Genomic DNA, 18,942 nt, shown 5'->3' on the forward strand with positions numbered 1-18,942 from the left:
AGGTTTTAAAAAAGTTGCCACTGACATGTAGGTTTTTTAAAAGACTAATTTGATGTACTTCAAAAATATATATAATTGAATCTAAAACAAAGTAAGAAGAAATAATACTCCAGTGACAAGCATTGATTTAAAACAAAAAAAGAAGAGCTACTTTAGAAGAGCCAAACGCAAGACAAATTAAAATGCTAAGGAAAATAATATGGAAGACAGGAACAAATGACTTAAATTCTTGCATTTGGGCATAGGGAAACAAAGAAATACTGAATAACTAGTAAACTGAACTGTGCATGATAGAATTTTTACTATAATTAGTGAAATATTTGAAATAAAAGGAATATTTTTAAGCCAGCTGAAAGAGATGAGGGAATAGTGTAACAAAACAAGGAATATAATAGGAGAAAGGAAGGAGGAAGAAAAAGAGGGAGAGAGGAAAGAAGAAGAAAAAAAGGGGGAGGGAAGGCAGGAAAAAAAGAGAAAGAAAAGAGGCACATAAGCAAGGGATTCTGGAGACAACATAATTACATGGCAATTCTATGTTTAATTTTTTGAGGAACCCCTATATTGTTTTACATAATGGCTATGCCAACTTACATTCCCACCACCAGTATATAAGGGTCTTCTTTTCTTCATATCTCACCAATGCTTGTTATCTTTTGATTTTTTTGATAGTAGTCTAACTGGAGTGATGTGATCTCATCATAGTCTTGACGTTCATTTCCAATGCTTTTTGATGTTCACTTTTTTTTCATACATCTTATTGGCCTTTTGTATGTCTTCTTTTGAGAAATGTGTATTTTGTATTTTTAAATTTTTTATTTTAATGTAATATAGGTAGATATAATAAAGCAAACAAAGTCTTCTATGAAAAATAAAATTTCATAACAAGATAAAGAGAATAACAATAGTTAACAAACTGTATCCTGATCTTTAAAAAATGCCTAAAATGTTACTCAGAGTACAAGTCATAGAAAAAATTACACTTACAAAGAAGAAACAAAGAACAAAACTTTCTTTTCAATGAACAAAAGAAACTAGAAGTATAAATAAATGAAATTAACATTTATCTTATAGACTGGAGACAATCTATAGAATGGAAAACAAATTTTCTCAGTTATTCCTCAGAAAGAGAACTAACAACTAGAATATACAAAGAACTAAAAAAAATTAGACCCCTCAAGATAAAAGGCACAATCAAAAAATGAGCAACTAAAATGAATAGACACTTCCCAAAGTACAAATGGTCAATAAACACATGAAAAAATGTTTAACACTGCTGGCCATTAGAGAAATGCAAAAGAAAACTACATTGAGTCACCATCTTGTCCCATTTTTTAATCTGATTGTTTTTCACTATTGAGTAGTTTGAGTTCCGTATATATTTTGGATATTATCCTATCAATGAATAGTTTGCAAGTATATTCTCCCATTCTGTAGACTGTTTCTTTGCTCAATTGATTATTTTCTTTGCTGTGCAGATACTACTGGGTATATATTGAAAGGAAATGAAATCAGTGTTCCAGAGAGACATCTCCATTCCCATGTTTATTGCACCACTCTTCACCATAACCAAGATATGAAGCCAGTTTAAGTGCATATAATCAGATGACTGGTTACAGGAAATGTAGTACAGTATATATATATATGTATATATATATATATATATATATATATATATATATATATAATGGAATACTCTTCAGTTATTATTGCAGCAACATTGATTAACCGGGGGATCATTATGTGAAGTGAAATAAGTTAGATACAGAAAGACAAAAACAGCATGGTCTCACTCAGAAGGAATCTGAAAAAGTTGTTCTCAAAGAAGGAGAGAGTAGTAGAAATTGGGGGAGGTTAGGAGAAGGAAGGAGTGAGACAGACTGATCAAGAGGCACAATGTTACAGTTAGGAGAAATAAGTTCTGGTGTTCTTTTGTATAGGAGGACGACTAAACAATAATATATTTTATATTTCAAAATAGAAGAGAGTTTTTTAAGTGTTCTCATCGCAAAGAAATTGTAAATGTCTAAAGTGATAGATGTACTAATTACCCAGATTTGATCAGTAAGCAATATAGAGATGTATGGAAACACCTTTAATTTTTTTAAAAATTCACCCCTCTCCCTGCTGAGGTGGGGCGCCACCTGGTGGTGGCTGTCTCCTCGGGTTTGAATAGTGACAGAAGTTTCAGGGTCCGGCAACTGGCTGAGGACCCCCTCTTTGCCTCGTTTGCCTGGCCTTTTATTTCTGCTCAGCCCGCCGTCCACCATCTGCATTAGAACACTATTCATTTTGTGGTTAGGATTTATTACATTCAAAAAGAATAAATGCTGAAATATAAAGCTTGGCCATTCAGTTAAAGGAGTTAAAATGAATAGGCTAACCCAAAGAAAGGGAATGAAAAAAATGACTCAGGACCTTGTGCTTGCAAGGCAGGAGGCAGCACCACTGAGCTAAATCCCCAGCCCTCTCATTGACTCTTTTAAAAAGTTTTATTTTTATTAGTATATGTTTGCAGTACATAATGGACACATACCAACTTCTCATTAACTTTAAAGACTGTAAGAGGGTCAGATAACCAAAAAGTTTGAGAACTGCTGACTTTTTACTACTCAATGAAGTTGGAACTTTATTATCATTTCCATTGTACAGATGAACAAACTAAAATCTAGAGAATCTGACTAATTTGCCCAGGATTACCCAGGAGATAACAAGTAGGAGAGGCAAGATTCAGGGATGCTGGCTTCAGTTCCAGACTCTCAAATATAGCACTATATCAAATTGTTGCTGGCTTGATAATCTAGTTATTGCCACCCTGAGCTCTAACTTCATTATCACTCTCAAAGTTTTCCATTCTCAGTGCCATAAGATCCCATCCTTGCTAACTACTAAAAAAAAGCAGCATAGCCTTCCCCACAGTAGGGTTCCAAATGAGTGGACATAGCTTGGTGATTGTTGAGCTCAGTACTATGGGAGGGGTGGGAGCAGTCAGTTCTTGTATATTGTCCAAGCTTTTCTAGGTAGGTGTCCAGATTCTCCCAACCCTTAGATTTGGCATTTTCCAATGATATTGACTGAAAGTGATTTGATTTGCAAGCAGGTGCTCAGTAGATCAATCTGCTTGTCCCTCCTTCTGGTTCCACCCTGTCCGATACACTAGATACTGTGTTCATATTAATTTAAATTCAAATTAATTAAAATGAAAATGTCAGTGCCACCATATCAATACCAATTCCAAGAGCCATGCATTGTACAGGTTTCTTAGGAAACCTATGTGGTTTAGTGAGGCATGTGTTGATATTGTGGTTAGTTGAGCTTGGCAGCAACAAATATTCCCCAGACAGTTGCTCTTATTCTGGTGGCAGTGAAGGTGGGTGTGATGGTGACAGTGGTGGTGGTGGTAGTGAGTATGATGAAAGTCACTGAGGACCAGGTTTGGGGATTGATGGGTGCTGGATTTCTCATGGCACCATCTTTGGATCCTCTGCATCAGATTCCCAGATGCATTTCAACCCTACTCAAATCCCTTGGAGTAGGAGTTGGGGAAGCTGCTCTTTTGTCCTTGGGAAATTATTAATTACTCCAGTCTGAAAGAAATGTGCTAGATTAAAGTTGTGGTGATATATAACATGCTCAAGAAGTTTATTAACCCAGCCTATTCTTATTCCACTGCTGCAAGCTCCAGTCTTTAGGTGTTCTCCCTTGGGCTCATGTTGGGGCTAAGATTTTAAAGATTTTCAGCAGTGAATCTTCTTCATTTATCTTTGTTAGGTTTCCTTAGAAATTCTTTGGGGTGTAAATAGGCATGACAGTAACCAGGTGTGTCTTCTCTCTCCCTTAAGAGAATGTGGTTCTGAGTGGATGGAGAATCTCATTAATCAACATGGGTGGGGCTGATGGGAAAAAAAGTTTCAGATGGCAAGCTTGAAAAACCCATGGAATTTTCTGAAATTCTCTTCAAAGCATGCAGTTGGTTATTCTTGTTTCACAGGATCTTTGTCAGAACATGACATTTCTTGGCTTGGAGCTCAGGGTTACAGAGGCCCTCACTGGGCCACAGCCAAGTAAGTTAGATTAGCAGAAGTACCAGAACTTCTGCATCAGAGCACATTGTCACTTAGAATATGGGCCTAGAAAAGAGGCCAAAGGCAGTCCAACTGAAGGGATCCAACCCCAGACCAGAGAAGTCTAAGATGAGAGAAGAGAAGCTAACCTTTTAGGAACAAGATGACTAATGCAAACTGAACATTCTGGAACCTAAGGCAAGGCTCACACAGGCAGAACTGCTGACAGGCCCATGACCAAGGCCTACCACTCTGACACTGTCCCAGAAAACCATGGAATCCTTCCTCCCTATGAAGACATAGCCAATTACATTTATGAAACACTAAGTATATACAGACATGCCTGCATGAATCTTCAGGGTTGGGAGTTGGAAATAAATGAAACAATAGTGTTTCCACCATAAAAGAAGGTTGTGTTCAATTAGAGGCCAAGAGAGTGGCTATGGGGAAAAATAAACATCAAAGTATCTATTAATGTGGCACAAAAACATTAATGAGTTTAAAGAAAAGGGGTAGGTAAATGCAAAAAAAGTTTAATGCTCATTATATTTTAAAATAAGATGATTAAGACGAAAATTCTAAAACTAAATCGGCTAGTGGGTAGTCTAGGAGCTGACAATGAGCTGCGTTGGGTACACCCCAAAAGATGAAACATATCCTTGTCACCCTTCTTCAGGATTTGTTTCCTTACCATTGATTTTCTCCCTCCCATCCTCTTTCCCTCCACCTTCACTCTCCCCTTTCCTGCGCTCACTTCAGTGCCTGTGATTTCACTAATAGGGGATACTGGAAAACATGTATTCCCTCCTTCTGACTCTGCATTCTTCCATTGCTTTGCACCCTTCTGCTCCTTCCACCCCATTACCTCACCAAACCTCGGCTACACATCTCGCTCCAAGTGTTTGGGATTATTTCCCACTGTGTGGTAAGGAGAATTCTAGGGCCAGCAATTCCATGCCATCTCTGGATCTGAATAAGTTGGCAGCCAGAGAAATATAGGCCAATACAATCAGACCTTTCAGGAGTGGGCCACTGTTGGCGCACTTTGTGACTGGGACTCACACTTCACCCCTACTCTTGTTCTCTTTCTTATGACCCCAGCAAACAAATTGCAGATGCTAACCACTAGCCTGGGAAAGGACGTTGAGGCACTTCTTGCCCTTTCTTCTCTGAACCTATTGCTTCTCCCCAGGACCCCCTTGCCTGAAGTGGTGGTAGTTGTCCTCGTGTACATAAGAGTACAAAACAGGACCCAGAGTGACCCTGGCTTGATCATGTCAGTCCCTCTATTGGGCCTTGACACAGGTCTTCCTTAGCATCCTCCTTCAGTAAATACTTGTTTATGTCTGATGAAGGCTGCAATGACAAGCCATGGGCAAAAGAAGTCCATTGCAAACCTTGCCAGCTTCCTGGAGCGTTCAAAAAGTTGTGAAATGTCAGTGGTTATGTCATGGTCGCTATGGTCTGAGTGGGTAGGTCCACTTGGCCACACTTGCTGGTGCTGATGACGTCAAGGATCGGTCCCCAAAAGGCCAGCAGACTTTGCACAAAGGAAAATCTGTCATGTGGCCTTGACTCCTCCCTGCCTCGGTCATGGGCTGTGGAGTGTGGCCTTGCTCTGGCCTTGACAGAGTATAGGCTGGCTTAGGTCATGTTCATCCTGGGAGGCAGTGAGGTGGGAGACTTCAAAGGAAACATCCCACCAAGGGCTATCAGCAGCAGCAGGGGAAAAAAAAAAAGAAAGCACATTAGCATCACACTGTTTCTTCCTCTTCTCTCTCCAGGCCCTACCTGGCTTTTCCCTCAGATGAGATCCATGAGAATGCTATCTAAATGCCTTGGGCATATGTTCCTTTAGTTGTCTTGCATATATCTGTTTGCTTTAGTGGGACAAGGGACAAAGAGCTTCCCACACATACCCACACTCGGATAGCTGGGAAGGTTACTTAGCCTCTCAGAGCCCCAGGTTCCTCATTCATAAAGTGACAATAAAAATATGAACATCACAACCCTCCATTAAGATAACTAAATTAGACAAAGCATGCAAAATCCCCATCAGACTGTCAGACTCCTTACTAAGGATGGGGTCCTCTCCGGGCACATGACCTAGTCCTTACCTGAGTATATTTGTGTCCCCAGACAAGAATCCACCCACTATGGAAAATATACAGAACGCCTGACACAGAATATTTGTAAAGTAAAGAGAAGTTTAGTTTGACTCACTGTTCTGGAGGTCCAAGTTCAAAATCAGGCAGTCCCTCTGATTTGGCCCTCTGGCAAAGTCAGCACATCACAACAAAACCATGCCTCAGACTGAGTGCTCATACCTAAAGTCAGAAAGGGGAGAGAAGGGGTTGGGGGGGAGGAACAAAAGAAGGAGAGGTAGGAGAGGAGAAAAGAGGAGAGGAGAGGCAAGCAGAGAAAGAAACAAAAAGAGAGGAGAGGGGAGAGTGGGGAGAAGGAAGAGGAGGGGAGAAAAGGGCATACAAGGGACATATAATCACCTTTTTCTGGTTTTCTTTTCTTTTTTTTCTTTTTTTTTTTTGGTTTTGAGTTTTTGAGACAGAGTCTTGCTGTGTAGTTCTGGCTGGCCTTGAACTCACTATGTAGCCTAGATTGGCCTCAAATTCTCAACAGTCCTCCTGCTTCAGTCTCCCAAGTGCTGGGATTACCACATCCAGTGACCCCATAATGGCCTTTATGACCACCACAAGTAACCTAAGAATTTCCCACTAGCTGTCACATTCTAAAGGTCCAAACCTCCCAGTACCACCACTCTAGGGCCCAAGCCATTACATATGGATGTTCGGGGAACATTCATCTAAATCATAGTGAAAAAAACACAGGAATTTTCTTCCTTCTCCTAAGTTCCTGTCAGCACACAAACAAGAATATCTGCCCTCTCCAATGTACTAAATAAAAAGATGCTGCTAGTGAAACAATGGACCCGTGGCGGAGGAGTAGCGCTCCACCCCCATGTGAGAGAGTCATCTGCTCCAGCAGAGGATCGCCCTGCCCCCACATGAGAGAGCAGACCCATGTCAGAGGAGCAGAGTCCCACCACCAGGGGACACAGCATCAAGGAGCAGCAGGGGTACAGACTAACCAACTAACCAACCAGCCCAATCCTGGACAAGGACATACCCAGGGAGAAAAGGGAGCAATCAGACCCCATAACTGTAGACAGTAAGTCCAACAGCCCACTTGAACCCCTGCCTTGCAGCCTAAATCCAGCAGAGAACAGAGGGCTGATTATGTTCCCTGTCCCGGCCCGCGGGTAAGTCGACGGAGACCCTAGAGGGGGGGTGAGAATGACAAAGGACAGGGGACACGAGAGATGGAGACAAGACAGGTTTCTGATCAAGTCTCGTTTATTGCGGAAGCTGCTACAACATATATACCGTAGGGCTAGAGGGGAGGAGCAAGAGGAGGGTACTGGGGCTACTTCCTTATTGCCGGGTAGATTTGCAGCAGGCCCGGATATGTCCGTAAAAGGCACTCAAGAGTTCTAGTGGGGGGGCAAGGCCCCCCACAGGTCCTCCCTGTAAAATTATAATTATAAGAAAGGCATCAGGAGAGCCAAGCCTGCGGGGGCTAAGCCTGTCTTGGGTCAGAGCAACATACGTGTCTGCACCGTGCACCTTACCCATCATCGGTTAACCAGAGAATCAAGGCTCTGGCACCTGTCTTAGGCGGCACACGAGGGCTCTCTCATTGCATGGCACACTTGCTCAGTTGCCCGTCATTGGCTTGTCAGCCCACTCACCAGGTGGGGCGAGAACACTTCGCCACGGCAAGGACCTAATTGATGGTCCGACAGTCGTCCTGGTCAGCCATTGCCAATCTATTATAGTAGACCTGTATGGGCGCTGTTTTTATTGCCTCTATCTGGGCTCTAAGAAAGGCCATGATTTTGTTATAAAGTATGGGCCCCAGAGAAATGAGCAAGAGTAGACCCAATAAGGGTCCCAGCAAAGGGAGGAGATAAGGTAGGAAACCATTGAGGCCAGTCCAGAGGGGATTTTGAGTGAATTCTTGTCATCGTCTGTTTAAATCTTCCTGAAGTTCGTGAATTTTTCCCCTGATGATCCCAGATTTATTGGCATAAAAACAACAATATTCATTTAGGGCTATGCAAATCCCTCCTTGTTCCGCCGTGAGGAGGTCCAGACCCCTTCTATTTTGAAGGACCACCTCAGCCAGAGAATCGATCTGATCTTGTATATCTGTAAGAGTGTTGGAGAGAGCTTGAACATCATTAATCAATTGGTTGGATAATTTGGCATAGGAATGTAACGCCACTCCGACGCCAGCAGAGCCAGTGGCAAGGGCGCCGGACACCCCTAGCCCCATGAGCAAGGGGACCAGTGAGATGGCCCTTTTATGTCGCCCAGCGATATAGTCAAAGCTGGGCAAGGGCACTGGCTCATCTCCAGGAATAAGGGAGATGTCCGGGAGGACAGTCGCCACCACGCACAGCCCAGTCCAATTAGTAGGGAGGGAGGTGAATGCCAAGCTCCCTCTACAGACGAGCATGTGACCCAGGGCAGGGCAAATGGCGGCAGGGCCATTAAGCACTACCGAGCAGAGAGAGAAATTTTGGACTCCAACACGTATATCGAAACTATTGTTGTGGCCCTTATTTAGATAGCAAACTGAGGCATTGAACTGTACTGGCTGGACCCTGAAGGGCAGAGAAAAACTGCAATTATAACTAGAACTGTTGGCATAGTCAGTTTGGTCGACAACTGGCAAGGCGAGGGGCAGGGGTGTGCCAAGAGTCAAGCATAGCCAACAATCTGCAGCAAAGGCTGGGTTAGATGTATTGATCAAATGATAAGTGGCCTCCAGGACACTCAGGGTTTGGGCATCAGGGTCTGGGCCTCGAGGTTTGGGAAGGGCCAGTGGATGATAATTTAGGGAGGGGTACATCTCTTGGATGATAGTCTCCAGTTGTTTTGTATTTACTCTTCCCTGAGCTGATCTGAAGGCCCGCCACCATCAGATACATGAATTGGGGCCTGTGGTGGCCAGGAACAGCAACAGACCATGCAACAGATTCAGGGATGTCATCTCTTTAACCTGTAAGCAAAATTTCATCCTGCAATGTAAACAAGGCTGGGCTGTAGATAAGAGAGTTAGGCTAACCTGATTAAGCTTTTGAAGATAACCAATGTGGACATATTACAATAACATATTCAGAACTTAACCAATGTAAACATTTTGTAACAACATATTCAGTGCTTAAATATCAAGGACAACCAATACAATCAATTTATAACATATTTAGATAATATTCATTGTGATATGTCTCCCATAAGATTATATAATATAAAATTTACTAGGGGGTCCCTTTAATGAATTAAGACCAGAATAATCATTTTCTGGGTGGCCACTTCTATATTCATCAAAGGGAGTTCCCATCTATAATCGTTTTGACAAACAATTAAGAATATATATCTTTTTATTTTGTAACTGTTAATTGCAATTTGATTGTTGCATGTGGGTGACAATGCACGTCACTTTCATAAAATAAATTTCAGTGGTACTTTGATCAATTAACAACCTGGGAAGAAAAGCATGTCTTTAGTTTAATAATATTTATCTATAAGTCAATTTAACAATAGGCGAATATCCTTTGAAGAGGAAGGGAAACATTGAACTCAACTGTACGAACACAAACAATAGACAATAGACAAACATATGATACAGTGTATAAATTAGGGTGCACCCAAATATAACTAGCCAAGTTGAATTATACTATTCTCTTTATGATTATTAGATTGTAATTGTAGACGCCATTGTTAACTGGTTGAAATTGGACAATGTTGGATCATCGGCATCATCAACACGCTTATCAACTTGTTTTACTAAGCGTTCTGGAAGCCACCTGGCTGACTTCATTTCCTTGGAGTAAACACACACTGACCCTCGGCCCCAGACGAGTACGGGATCAGGCCCACGCCATGAGTGGTCCAGGGGGTCTCTCCACATCACAGAGGCAAATTGTTTTTGCATCTCTGGTTGCCAGAAATGGTTGGCTGCAGATAATCCTTTGGCATCCAAATTTAAGAAGTTAAGAATAAATAGTGCATGTGATATCAGGTTTCTAGGTGACCCCTTGATAGGGTACCATTCCCCTCTTTTTATTTTATCTAATGTAATTTTGAGTGTGAGGTTGGCTCTTTTTATAATGCCTTGTCCCTGTGGATTATATGGGATTCCTGTTATGTGTGTTATTTTTAATGATTTGTAAAACTTTGAGAAGCCAGAACTGGTATAGCCTGGACCAGTGTCTGTCTTAATTTGTTGTGGACATCTAAGTACTGAGAAGGCAACTAGAAGGTGGGCAATTACATGTTTAGTAGCTTCCCCGGACTGTAGGGTGGCAAATATAAATCCACTATATGTATCAATGTTGACATGTATATATTTAAGATTTCCAAATTCAGGGTAATGTGTGATGTCCATTTGCCATAGGGCATTTGGAATCAAGCCACGAGGATTAACTCCCAGATGAGGTGTGGGAAGATGAAGAGTGCACGCAGGGCAGGTTTTAACAATTTGTCTAGCTTGTTCCCTAGTAAGTTTATACATAAGGCGAAGCGTGCGAGCATTAAGGTGATGTAAATGGTGTGCCTTTTGTGCCTGGTCAATCTGAAGGGAGGCATCAATACTTAGTGAGTAGGCAAAAGCCTGAGGTCTTGTGGCCAGATCTGCTAACCGGTTGCCTTCTATAAGTGGGCCAGGTAGGTTAGAGTGGGCACGAAGGTGCCCAATAAAAAAAGGCTTGGATCTTTTTCTGATTAGATCTTGTAGTTGAATAAAAAGACCACCAGTTTGAGAAGCGTGTTTTATCAATCCACATGTCTCTAATAGGGGAACAGATTGAGCAATGTAAGCACTGTCAGTAAAGAGATTAAAGGCTTGTTCAGGGAATGTAGAAAAGACCGCTATAACTGCATGTAGCTCGGTTATTTGGGCTGAAGAATGGCTGGTTTGGAATTGGACAATGTTATTGTCCCACACATAGGCAGCTATCCCGGTGGAAGAACCATCTGTAAAAACTAATAGGGCTTCTGGTAGAGGAGAACAGGAAGTGACTTTTGGGAAAATGAATTCATGTCTATTGGCAAAGTCAATAAGTTTGTTTGGAGGATAGTGATTGTCTATTAACCCTGAATAAGAAGCGAAAGCAATTGGCCAGGAATCGGTAGTCTGCATAAGCCAATCGATTTGATCTTTAGGGTAGGGTTGGATAATGATATCAGGTTCTTTTCCAAAATACATTTTTCCATGGTCTCTGCCTAAGATAACCAGGTCTGCAACTATAACATAATAGGGATAGAAGACCCTTTTAGGGGAAACCGGGAGATGAACCCACATAAGGGGAGCGGTTTGCCAGAAAACAGCAGTGGGAGAGAGAGAGGTTTTGCAGATAACATACTGTAAAGGAGAGTTATAATCTATAAAGGTAATTGTTTGATTTTGGATGGCTTGTTCTACCGTGCTAATGGCTTTGCGCCCCTCGGCAGTGAGCTCCTGAGGTGAAGTGGGGTGGCTATCACCTTGTAGGATATCATAGAGAGGTTTTAGGTCATGTTTAGTAAGTTTTAAATATGGCATGAGCCAATTTATATCTCCGAGCAATTTTTGGAAGTCATTTAAGGTTTTAAGATTGTCCAGCCGTAAGGTAAGCTTTTGAGAGGAAATGTTATGTCCCTTCATCTGAAATCCGAGGTCAGTGTAGGGGTCTTTTAGCTGAACCTTATCAGGGGCAGTCTGGAGGCCATGAGATTCAAGGGCCTGCCGGAGGTCAGCATAACAGGCTAAAACCTCACTTCCTAGCTGTCCCGCCACTAAGACATCATCCATATAATGGACAATGTACATTTGAGGCCAATTGTCTTGGGTGGATTGGAGGGCTGCGGCCACAAATGACTGGCATAGGGTGGGACTATTGGCCATGCCTTGGGGCAGCACTAGCCATTGAAAGCGCTGCATTGGGGCACAGAAATTGGTCACCGGAAGGCTAAATGCAAAGCATTTTTGATCAGCAGGGTGTAAGGGAATGGTGAAAAAACAGTCTTTTAAATCAATAATAACCTTATAGTATCCAAGGGGGATGGCTACCTGTGAGGGAAGACCGGGTTGTAAAGCTCCCATAAGTACCATGGTCTTATTGACTGCTCTAAGATCTTGTAAGAGTCTCCATTTTCCTGACCTTTTTTTAATGACAAAGATGGGAGTATTCCATGGGGAATTACTGGGGATGCTATGGCCAGCATGAAGCTGTTCCTGCACCAGCTGCTGAGCCGCTAATAACTTACTTTTGGAAAGGGGCCATTGATCGACCCATACCGGATCATCTGAGAGCCAGGTGATCTTTTCAGTATGGACCGCAGGAGTGTCAATGACCCCTATGGAAAATGGCCTAACCCTGCTCAGGGAGGCCGAAGGACTGGCTCAATGGGGTGTATAATGCCTGTAGAGTTTTTACCTAGCCCTTTTCCTGGAACGTACCCATTTTTAAACATCTGCATAGTGACAGTTTTATTAGGGCTAGAAATAATCATCCCCATTTGTGATAATAGGTCTCCCCCATAGATTAATGGGTAACCCTGAGATGATATAAGGTTGAATGGTGCCCTGATTACCATCTTGGTTTCTCCAGGTCAGATCTTTGGCACTTTGTTTAGGATTTTGACTCTGACCTATACCCCTGAGATGGGTGAGGGTGTCTTTTAATGGCCACGCCTGAGGTCAATTTTTTTCCTTGATGATAGTTACATCAGCACCAGTGTCTACCAATCCAGAAAATTGTCTCCCATCTAACCACAAGGTCATGAGAGGTTTTTGGGCTGAAAGCATCTCCGACCAGTAGACATCGGATGAGCCGAATACCTGGCTGCCTCGGGCGTTGTTAAGAGCCTTATTAGAGGTAGAGAGAAGGGGAAGGAGTAACAATTGAGCAAATCTTTGGCCTGATTGAATGGTGTTAATGACTTTGGGGGAAGAAACCATAACTCTAATCTCTCCGGAATAATCACTATCAATCACCCCCGGGTAGATCAGCAGCCCATCTATAGTGCTGTTGTTCTTGTCTATTACAAGCCCAAAGGTTTCCTTAGGCAGGGGCCCAAAGACCCCTGTCGAAAGGGCCTGTACCCCCATTTCTGGAGTCAATACTGTGTGGGCGGTGGAACTGAGGTCCAGTCCGGCACTTCCCATTGTTGCTCTGAAGAGGTCTGAAATGGATTGTTGCTTGCTGGAGCAAAATTGAGCGCCCCGTAAATTTGTTTGGGTGCGGGGGCCTGGGGCTGGCCCCCTCTCCCGTTTCCCTGATCCGGGTTATGGACAAGCGGGAGGGGCCGGCCCTGAGCGTCCGTCTTGGACCTACATTCTCTCGCCCAATGTCTTCCTCTATTGCATCGAGGGCAAGGCCCCGGAAGTGAGGCCCCAGGGGCCAACGCCCTAGGGGCCTGACATTCCTTGGCAAAATGACCCGTTGTCCCGCACCGGAAACACTTGTTGCCTGGGCGGCGTGACAAAAACTGTTTGACCGTGTAACCCTGCATGGCAGCAGCCATAGCAAGTCCCTGTTGGTAGGCGGTCCCAATTTCTGAGCAAAGGCGAATGTAACCTGAGAGATCAGTTTTCTTTTTATAAGGGCGGATGGCGGCCTGGCAAGCAGTATTTGCATTTTCAAAAGCAAGCTGTTTAACAAAATCTGTCCCGGTTTCTGCGCTCCCAAAAATCCGACCCGCTGCTGTGAGCAGGCTGTGAACAAAATCCGTGAAGGGCTCATCAGGCCCCTGTCGGATATTGGTGAGAGAAGCACTCACATCCCCTTTAGAAGGGAGCTTTCTCCAGGCTCTAGTGGCTGCGGTTTGAATCTGGGCATATAACCCCGCATCAAATTGTATCTGCTGATCGCTGGTAGCATAGGCCCCATCCCCTAGAAGCATATCAAGTATCCAACCATTACCCGCCTGAGCATTGCGTCTAGCAGTATCTCGGCAATTTTCAACATATTCAGATTTCCATAATAAATAATCACCTCCTGTAAGGGTGGCGTGGGCCAGAGTCTGCCAATCAATTGGGGTGAGCCAATTTTCTGCCACCGATTCTAAAATAGCCATGGTGTAAGGTGCAGTGGCCCCGTATTGAGCTGCTGCCATTTTAAGTTCTTTAATAACCTTGAAATCAAAACCACTATGGTGTTTCCACGCCTGTCCCTGTGTGTCAGCAGTCTCAGTTACAGGAAAGACTTCCACAGTTTCAAGTTCTAGGGGTACCCTTGATCCAGATGGCACCCTGGGGGTCGCCCCTCTAATGGGGGGTCGTGGCTTAAGGGTGTCTTCTCTACGGACATTTTTATGGGCTTTGCCTGTTCTTAAGCCTTCAAGCTGGGTAATAAGTTCTTGATGTTCCTTTTCTAACCTTATCTGTTCTTTTAGAAATTCTATTTTGTCCCAGAGTTCCTTTTGGGGATCAACAACAGGGCATGCTAGAGCGGGCGCAATGGGAGTGTTGGGTTCTGGAAGATAAGGAGGCGGACATTGAACTACGGGTGGCCAATCAGGATTGCGATATCTGGTTGCCTCCTCCTCGAGGTTGGCCCAGTCAGCCTCTCCCGGACTGTTCTGTGAAAAGGGGGGGGTTTCTGAAATGTCGAAGGGAAGGACACAAGGCTGGTACCTCCTTAACAGGCGGGGCGGGGTCAGAGGCAGGGGCTGAAAGAGCGGAGGCGGAAGCTGAGGAGCGCCGAAGCTTTTCTTTAAAAGGCTTGGAAGAGGCAGAGCCCGCCTGTAAGCCCTCATCAAGAACATTTTGTTTTTTCTTGTCTAAGTCATTGTCGCTATCAAAAGACATCAAGTCTTCTCCTTTATCCTTTGAGGGAGTCCCGTCCCGCAGGGGCTCGGGCCTCGGCACCATCTTGGCATCCTGCAGGGTATTTACAAACTCCTCACTCCGAGGGAGAGTGATCGACCCTTCCTCCGATCGGAGAGCTATCTCCCCGACCTGGATGGCTTGAGCCACCACCGGATCTTTGGTTTTTTGAGAGATAATGTCATTAATAAGATTCCAATAAGAAAATGCAGTGATCGGGACCTTTCCTGGTCCGCAAGTAGCATAGTAATCCTTAAGGGCCTCCCCTACTCTTTTCCATCTCCTCTCATCAATAGTACCCTCGGTGGGAAACCAAGGGCAGAGATCTCTAATATAATCAAAAAATTTTAACAACTGTTTGACTGTAACCTTTACCCCTCGTGCCTGTAAAGTTTCTTTAAGACCTTGTACAAATAGCTCATGCTGGCTAATGCCCTGTCCCATAATCGCTGCTCAACTCACCGAGGTGCAGGAAAGACGGCAGGTTCACGTCAGACGCAATCCTCTTTTTTCTATTTTATTTTATTGGGCCCCCGAGCAGCGTTCTTCACTGGATCCCCCCGTTCTCTGGCCCCACGTTGGGCGCCACTTGTCCCGGCCCGTGGGTAAGTCAACGGAGACCCTAGAGGGGGGGTGAGAATGACAAAGGACAGGGGACACGAGAGATGGAGACAAGACAGGTTTCTGATCAAGTCTCGTTTATTGCGGAAGCTGCTACAACATATATACCGTAGGGCTAGAGGGGAGAAGCAAGAGGAGGGTACTGGGACTACTTCCTTATTGCCGGGTAGATTTGCAGCAGGCCCGGATATGTCCGTAAAAGGCACCCAAGAGTTCTAGCGGGGGGGCAAGGCCCCCCACAGTTCCCCATCTACCAATAGGAGCAAAGACGCACCTTGGCTTGAACAATAATCACCCTGGGCGGGGGGCGGGGGGGAGTACAAACGGGTCTGTAGTACAAGGAGGGCACCTCAAAGATGCATAGGCCCTAAAGCTGGGCATAGAAAATTAAGACTGGCTGGAGTCCAAAACTAAATCATGAGAAGAAACCACTCATTCAATAATACAGGAATTTTTCCTTGACTCAGTCTTCTTCTAAATTTTCTGTTATGTATTATTTCTTAACTTTCCTTCATTGGGTTTTTCTCCCATTTTTTTCCTCTTAGCTTGTATTTTGGCCTTAAATTTTTCCCTTCCAACTCTTTTTCTCTTCCTTAACTTTCTTTTCTCTCCTGTTTTTGCTATTTATCTTTTTTCTGCTTGTTTGTGTGTCTTTTCTTTTTGGCAACTCTTCTCTGTCACTATTAATTTCCTTTTTTCCTTAATAGGATCTCCATCTTACTTTTCTGTCTCATATCCCATTGATTAATTTTTCAAATTTTGCTTTTTTCATTCTCCAGTTTCCAACTCTCTCCATCTTTAGTAGTATAACTGCTGATCTTTAACTTTACACTATTGCTTTTGAGTACTGTGATACTGTCAGTAGAGGTAAAGTTCCATTTAGTAGATATTTACTATAGGTTAATACTATTCAATATTTTGTCTTAGTGTTGTTGTTTTTTTTTGGAAGTGGGGATTGAAATTGGGACCTTCTGCTTTCGAGCCAGGCAGCAGAACCACTGAGCTAAATTCCCAGCCCCTGTCTTAGTGTTTATACTATAATTATAGATCTCTTTTCTGTGGACAAGGATAGTATTTTATTCATCTTTAGGGTTTGTCAATATGCAGTTTGTATTTATTGCTATAATTGATGCTGATTTTATTAGAAAAGCTGTTATGGCTATTGCTATTAATTGGTTTTCTTGAGATTCCAATATCTAGATTGCCTTGATATCATTAACAATACTGGGGTCCCAGGGCCAGGGATTTAGCTCAGTAGTTCCAGCACCTGCCTCACAAGCGCAAAGTCCCGAGTTTGATCCCCAATACCAAAAAAAAAAAAAACAATACTGTGGTCCCTTTCAGGGGAACTTGGTACTGTGTCAAATATTCTGCAAACTCCCATCTCAAGTCAATGAAGATGGTTGGATCCTGGAATGGAGATAAAGGCCAATAGTTAGCCATGCTCAGGGAAAACCACTGAAAAATAGATATTAACTAGAGAAGTCTCTATGCTAGAAACAAAACTTTCCACTATAATAAACTCACATGCCTCAACACAAAACAAACAAAAACAGAAAGAGGAGAGGTCAAGCTAACAAAATGACTCCAGAAACTCCCAACTTTCCCAAAGCTGATTCATTGGGCAATGAACAGGAGGAAATCAAATGACTTACACCTGAATTATTCAAAATAGTATCAGGCGAGATAACAAAACAGTTCAGTAAGGCAATTGGCAGGCTCCCAGAAGATACAAGTAATAAGCTATTTGGCCAATTAAACAAAATCATCAACAAGTCTGAAGAAGACACTAATAAAAAGATAGAAGAGATAAATAAAATGATGTAATACATGTATGACCAGTATAGAAAAGAATTATTAGAGTTCATAAAAAGGCTCCAAATAGTAATTCAGGAGATTGAAAGTTCTACTGAAAATATGGGCAGCAGAAGTGACCAGTGTGAGGACAGAGTATCAGAACTAGAAAACAGAGGGCCAGGGATTTAGCTCAGTGGTTCCACCACCTGCCCCACAAGCGCAAGGTCCCCAGTTCCAGCTCCGGTACAAAAAAAAGTTTTAAAAGATTGACTGGAATTAGTAAAAAATCAGAAGATGGAACAAAGGGCATTAAAAATCTGTTGATTAAAATAATAGCTGAAAAATTTCCAAATAAGGTAAAAGAACTTGACATAAGTGAGGCATATAGAACCTGAAATAGCCATGAACAGAAAAGAACCTCATGAGCATACCAGCACGGGCTGAACAGTCCCGGGATGACTGGAGCCCCGCTCTGTCTGGCTCCCCATGTCCACCTGCTACCAGGAGACTGTGAGGACCCCCGGGCACTCCCCCACCTGCCAGGGTACCAGCGTGGGGATCTGCAACAACACCACCCCACAGCTCTGGCCCCTTGGCTCTGCAGTTGCCTGGTTCCACACTACAGAGCCACAGGGGCACATAAAGGCCATTGTCCTGAGTTCCAGAAGTGAACAACAGAGAGAGGGTCTCTCTCAGGCTCCCTGATGAAAGCTGACGACCACTGAAAAAGTGAAGAGAAACTCTGCAATAAAGCCACACCAGACCACTGTACTTGGTAAGTTGAAGGGGTCATCACCTCCCATCAGAACCTGGACTGTCTTCAGGGGAAAGGCAGCTGGAACCTGTAATAGAACTGTTCAGAGTTCAACCCTGCAAGAGGACAGGGAAATCGACTTGGGATTGTAGCCAGAAATCTGCCTGAATCTCATGGGTCTGTGACTGGCTTGCTGAGACTCACTGACTTATATTTGCACACTGCTGCCCACATTGTCTATTGTGACAGCACAGACATACCCTGAAGGAGGCCCTTCATTTTTATCTTTTATTTGTTATTTTAAAAATTACCACTATTTTTTGCTCTTATTTTTAATTTTTTCTTTTTCTACTCTTAAAATTTTTATTTTTCTTTTTTTTTCTTTTCTTTTTTATCTCTCTCTCTCTCTCTCTCTCTCTCTCTCTCTCTCCCTCTCTCTCTCTCTCTCTCTCTCTTCCCCTCACTCCCTTGCTTTCCCACATTGTTCTTCATCTCCCTTTGTGTTCCTGTTCTGGCCCTAATTCATATTTCTTCTTTATTTGTCTTTTCTTCTCTTTCCTCCTCTTGCCTGTGTCCACTGGCCTCACTGCTAACCTTCCCCTATCCCTCTACCTACCTGTCCCTCCCTCCCCAACTCCTTCTAACTCCCCATTCCAAAGGGTAAAGTTGCTATATTGAAGAGTTTATTCAATATAAACATATGTTGGGTTGGTCCTTGATTTTGATTTAATTCACACAATTAAAGGTGATAGATTGATAACTACCACAAATTGTCTTTATTTAAGAGGTACTTGATGCTATGGTGTTGTTGATTGT

At 43.2% G+C, this 18,942-nt stretch overlaps 1 long non-coding RNA gene across 1 annotated transcript; it reads right to left on the bottom strand.

Moving 5' to 3' along the window:
• Nucleotides 1–1,112: 1,112 nt before the first annotated feature.
• On the bottom strand, nt 1,113–6,834 carry LOC147824510 (uncharacterized). The gene is made up of 3 exons (XR_015442237.1): nt 6,566–6,834; nt 6,285–6,388; nt 1,113–5,770 (listed from the first exon to the last, which is right to left on the bottom strand). It is a non-coding gene; the product is annotated as an uncharacterized LOC147824510 (long non-coding RNA).
• Between the last annotated feature and the right edge of the window lie 12,108 nt (nt 6,835–18,942).

The sequence above is a fragment of the Heterocephalus glaber genome, unplaced genomic scaffold (genome assembly GCF_053883595.1).
Source record: "Heterocephalus glaber isolate CG9 unplaced genomic scaffold, H.glaber_assembly_v1.0 deba00001538, whole genome shotgun sequence".
Classification (NCBI taxonomy): Eukaryota; Metazoa; Chordata; class Mammalia; order Rodentia; family Bathyergidae; genus Heterocephalus; species Heterocephalus glaber.